Source organism: Nycticebus coucang, chromosome 7 (genome assembly GCF_027406575.1).
Source record: "Nycticebus coucang isolate mNycCou1 chromosome 7, mNycCou1.pri, whole genome shotgun sequence".
Lineage (NCBI taxonomy): Eukaryota > Metazoa > Chordata > Mammalia > Primates > Lorisidae > Nycticebus > Nycticebus coucang.
The window spans coordinates 78,572,644-78,578,721 of record NC_069786.1 but is presented as its reverse complement, the minus strand read 5'-3'; positions in this window follow the sequence as shown (position 1 = coordinate 78,578,721).

Below are 6,078 nucleotides of genomic sequence, written 5' to 3'. Positions count from 1 at the left end.
TGCACATTTGCTTGTGAGTGACCCTTACTAAAGCCTGTCTCTCCCACTAGATAAAAAGCTTCAGGGAAGTAGAATCTGATGTCTGTTTCCGTTTACCCTTGTGCCCCTAGCACCTAGAAGCACAGTGTCTGACACACAGTGGCACTCAATAACGATTTGCTGGGTAAGTTTACTACCCAGTCAATCAGCAATTTCTGAATGGAAGGGGATGAGAGCACAAGCTATCTAAAAAAATCTGAAGCAGTTCTAGAGCCTTTGTTTTACCCATCCATGGCTCTCTAGATAGCCTGTGCACTCCAGCATTGTGGACAAACATGGAAGTCTAGCTTATTTTTCTCATAAAAGGCTACTCAATTTTGTCCTTGTGAAGCTTTAAGAAGTGGGAACCAGGAGTGAATTCAAAGTAGGGAAAAGGCAAATTTGATTTGCAGAGTTTCTTTAAATTACATCTTTTCTCTGAACATAAGGTCTAATTCCTTGAAAAAAGTTCTAATTCTAAAAGTCTAAGATAAATAAATTAAAAGACCAGAGAATGCATGAATTTTTCCTTTTACCATCAAAGCATTCGAAAGGTTCAGTAAATGATGCCTAAATAATGATGTGGGTGTCTGGCCTAACAGCTTCATATCCTATGCTAGGCTGTCAGGGGTGGCCAATTCTCTCCAAGATGGCTCTTGGCATCCATATTCCTCCCATGGTCCCTCTTTTCCCCCCTCAGAACCTGCCTAGAGATTGTACCATCCTCACCCACACTGTCCAGCCACATACCCAACTGTCCCAGGACAAGTCTTGAAGGTAGACAGAGGCTGCAGCCTGTATAGTACACTTGACTGGAAACACAGTATTACACCCAGATTCCATCCACCTTAGTCTTTATTAATCTCTTAATATTTATATTAAGTATTCATTCCTTTGTCTTGGGCTTTGTGACTCTGCAATTACTGCAGGTAGGGGCATCAGACTAAGCATCTTCTCTCTTATTTTAATCTCTTAATATAGATGAATTTGTGGGTTTCTTTCAACAGTAGTCTAGGTAGGCAGTGAACAGAAGGAGCTTAAGGTGCTGAGAAATGAGGGGTCTTGGAGTAGCGTTACCAGTGGCAAAAATACAAGAGCATGTAAAGGGCTGGGAGGCTACAGAAAACCCCTGGGCCTAATTCATGATCTTGTCAATATTGGTTGTAGCCTGCCTACAGGTTACATTTTTAATGTTTAATGTCAAATTAAACATTCTTCAAAGGAAAGGCAGTAATTGTATAGAAGCTTGTACACATGGGAAAAGAGGAATTTGCCTCACGTTAGGCAACTGTGTGTGTCTGGACTCCCAACTTCTCGTCCTATGCTAGGATAGCAGGGGTGGCCAATTCCCTCCGAGATGGCTCTTGGCATTCATGTTCTTCCACTGATGCTTCTGTGGTCCTTTTTCTTCCAGAACTAGGTTGCCTGCCTTGGGAGTAGATAAGTGAATGAGTATGAGTGATGGGAGAGTCCTGGACTATCACACCACCTCCCAAAGGAGCAAAGATCTCATAGGAGGAAAATAGAATGAGGTACTTCTTGGTAATTTAGGAAGTTATTTTTAAATGTCTAGTCATATTACAAATAAATCCTCTGTTACAACATCACTGTAAAATGCCCAAAGCTTAGGCACATTTGTGTCATGTGGGTATGCATGCGTTTATTTATTTGTTTGTATATTAGAGTAAAGCCTAACCTTATAATCAGATTGTTCCACTTGGGCCCCCAAAGTGGCTTGTCACTAAGTGAAAGTAATTTCCCATGGCAGGTGCTCCCAGCAGGTGGCTGCTCACGGTACCTGCATCCGAAAGGTAGATTTAGTCAGAGATTTTATTTTAATAAGAAATCCACATTGCAGCCGAGCCACCACTGGGTGATGTGCCAAAATTCATGTCTGCAGCATGATTTATTATGTGAAAATACCACAGAACTAATCAGTGGAGTTACTAATTAATACAAATCTGCATTTTTTGCATAAGCAATTAGTGCAAAGAGAGAGCAGTGAAAGAGGAAGTTTGACTCCTTTAATCTCAGTGCCTATTCAAGCGGAAAGACCCACTAGGGCCAAACTCAGAGATCTACATTTGGAATTTTCCCCTTTGATTAGTTAAAGACATAAAAGGTCAAATTATCAATATTTAATTTGAATGAAATGTGTTTGTTTAAAAGAAAAGAAAACATTTTATGTAAAGAAGGTGAGACCCTAGGAGTGAATTCTTGAATCATAAATAATTATATTTTCCATTACAGTGAAGTCTGAGTAATAAAGTCTGATAAAGATTGTGTTTGCTAATAATGAAAATTATATCAATAAGTATATATTTGGTAATACATACTAATGTATGGGTGGGGGGGTTATAGTATATATTTCTAAGATGTTTAATTTGCCAAAGGTGCCTTCTTTCTCCAGTCATGCCTCTTCGATTTTTTCCAGTGTATGTTGTATAAGTTATATGTCCTAATATATAATATTTTAAATTTGGTATGTTTAGATAATTGTGTGGCTCACCAAATCTGAGCAAATAATGCTATTTACTGTCTGTTGGTTTATTTTTTCATTAATTTAATAGAAATTGTTATCCTACAAATTAACTGGATAGTTGATGAAATTATAGTGATGGAGATTTGTATTTCCCGTAGAATTTGTGCTCCATAAAGCAAAAGCAAAAGCAAAAGTATTTTTGGAGAAATTTTATCATTGCTGTGGACAGCAAATAAATGATTTATTTTGGTTTTGAAGCTGTAAGGCAAATAAGAGTAATTGTTAGAATAATTAACATCTTTTTGAAAGTTACTCAATATATGACTTCTGTTTGTTGCAGATGGGCCAGCTCAAATTGTAGTTTAAGCCCTTCCCCTACCACTGAACTGGATGTCTAGTTTTCCAGGAAACTTATTCTGAAAAGGTGGCTAATTCGATCCCCATTTATAGGATCTCTGACTAGAAGTTCAGGCACCATGGCCAATGGTTTTTTTGTTTGTTTGTTTTGAAAAAGAGAGAGATAACAGGAATAAGAGAATGAAATGAAGGGAAGGAGGAAGACTGGAAGGACCGCAGGAGGGAAAGAGGAGGTGAGGCGGAAGGCAGACTGCTGGAAGGGAGTTTCATCTTAACAGGACAAGTTTCTGGCCCAGCGAGGTGGGAATTGTCCACGGTGCTGATACGTTGAGGAGGCCATTTCTTCTAAGTAGTAAAAGCAGCCTGAGGCTCTTAAACTTGGCTTGCCAGTCTTCTTCCTATGCCTGCAGAGGAATCCGCCGAGGTCTTCTCCCTAACCCACCCCAGCAGCCATTGTTCAGGGGACGCTCAGGCTCCATGGATACGTCTTGGCTTTTCACTCTCAAAGCTATACCCAGCTACCAGGGATGTTTATTTGCTTGTTTCTCTCTATTAAGACAAAGGTTACTGGCAAATACCGCCTTTGTCATTTACCCCTGGCCCTGCGGTCCCCTTTGGACCGCAAGCTGTTCCTTAATCCCAGCGAAACAGGTGTGCAGCCTCTGCTTATGCTCCGCCTTACTGAGAGCAGGTGCACGCGTGCACATACACTAACTCAAGCACCCTCTCACACTTACCCGTACTCAATACATACCCCTACACACCTTCACATAGTCAGGTTCACATACACTACACTTTACACACTCTCTCACACATGCTCATACACTCACACAGATTCACGTACACATGTAAACCAAGCACAATCACACACTAACGCACATTTGCACGTAGCCTGTCTATAGCACAGGCCTCGAGCAACTGTGCGTGTGACCCGCGTCTGTCAAGATACTTGGACCTCTTTGATTTTACATCGCCGATTCTGTGTGTTAGAAGGCTTAAGGGAAGCCCCCTATCCTGACGAGGAACAGAGACGAAGTCCCTCCAAGGACTGTGGGCACCAGGGCGAGAAGGCCACTAACGCCCAGCAGGACCCGGAGGACGTAAATAATAAATAAAAGGGTCCAGGCAGGCCGGGCAGGGGAAGCTGGGCACTAAATCACTTCCCAAATCACAGCCGCGTCCTGCTCCATCCAATAGCTCTAAGCGATTTGTGGGGCTGGGGGGTTGAAATCAATTTTTTTCTGTTCTCGCAGGTGCAATATGAATCAATTATCTTAATTAAGATTATGCCGCAAGCCCAGGAGATTTGGGGAAGACGGGTTTTGAGCTCCGGGCGACAGCGAGGCATTTTAATAGCGTCCCACTTGCTCCTGGCTCTTCCCCACCGCCTGCCTGTGGAGCAGGGTCAACTCCAGCCTCTGGCCGGGACCGTGGGCCCAACTGCCTCCCTGAAGCGTCTCATCGCCCCCACTCGCCCAGCCTCTTCAGGTCTGCGTAACTAACAGACCGAACAGATCCGGAGCCCTGCGCCCCACGTTCTCGAAGGCCCCCTCACCACCCCTGCCCCTGGAACGCGCCCCATCCTAGACAACCCCCTCCTGGGCCAGGCGGGGAGAGGACGCGGGAGCTTCTGGAGGTCGGCGGGGCCACTCTGGCCACACTTGATCCTTTCATTGAACTCAAACCTCCCTCTGCAAGAGCGAGCATCTGTTTCCCTGAGAAACAGGTCACTGCCCGGGACGCCGCCCGGCCCCAGCTCTTTATCTCCTACGGGTGAAAGCTTCTCCCTTCTCCCCCCTACCCCAGCCCAATCCTTCGCCGCCAGCCACACGCTTCCCACCCCCTACCTCCGGGCCACAAGCCTCCACCCGCTTCCCCACTCCCACCTTCACCCCTCCCAAGGTGAGAGGCTTCCCATCCAGCCGGCCCAGGCCACACTCCTCTCTGCACCCGGGCCACACGCCTCCTCCCACCCCGCTTCCCGCGGGCACTCCGGCTGCCGCTGTAACGGCCTGGACGCTGGGCCAGCGCCGCGCTCTCAGAGCTGGGACCCGGGAGGCGGCAGATTTGGGGCATTGCTCGAGGGCAGTGAGTCATGAAAGCGGCTTTTGTTGCCTGCGCGTGCGGTTCGCGTGCCGCTCTGCAGCCTGCAGCGCCCAGTGGGGACCCGAGCTGGGGGAGCTGGGCTAGATGCAGCGTGGGGAGGGGAGGAAAGGGAGAAAATTTAGAGAATCTGGAGGGGGGGGAGTGTGCAACCCTTCAAACGAGCCTTAAGAGAAGAAAATTAGGAGGTGGGAGGGGCGGCAGAGACCATTCTCTTTGCTAAACGCCACCGCGCCTCCAGCTCGGTGCTCTCCTGGAGTCCTGGCCGATTCTGCTCTCGCGTCCCACTTTCTCGATCCCCCAACTCCAAACGAAAGACACCTCAGTCCAGGTTCTGGACTCCTCTCTTGCGGACCTTACCACCTGGCAGCAGCTGGGGCTCCCTGGCAACCGCTGAATGTGGCGAAGTTGGTGCCGGGGAGGACGGACTTGACCAGGAGGCAAGTCCGGGTTGAGGCACTAAGGGTCTCTGAAACACCCCGGAGTGGCCTTTCCTTTGTACAATGTCTAGCTCTGAACGAACACCTGCATAGTAGGATTAGGGATGAATTTATCATCGGGAGAGGGAGGAAACGTGTCTAATAATCCCCTCACTTCACGCTTTTGAGTCTTATCTGACAAAACAAGAAGTCCAGGCTTCCTTCTTGTGTGGAACATGTGGCGTCAGCAAGATTCTCCTGTATTCTGCAGGACGTTGCAAACTGGGGGAGTTTTCCCTCTGGAGGGTGAGGGATTAGCACAGCGACCTCTAGGCTACCCCCTGGCCTTGAGGGCAGCTGGAGCCCTCTTTCACCCCTAACCCCTAGTATCTCCTCTGGAGTTCCCCAAAGATGGAGAAATGAGAGCTAAGGCACGAGTTGTGACATAGAGTGTTAGTCCGTCAGAGCAGCTGCCTGGAGAGTGGCAGCACTTCGCTTGGCCCTCCAGCAAATGTCCTCAAACCTCCGTGCTATGGCCGGCCTCTGCAGGCTGGCACTCAGTCCACCTCCATCAGGTCTGGCCTGGCCTCTGCGGGCTGCACTCCCACGACCTCGGTCAGGTCTGACCCGGCCTCTGCAGGCTGGCACTCGGACAACCTCCATCAGGTCTGGCCTGGCCTCCACAGGCTGCACACGGAT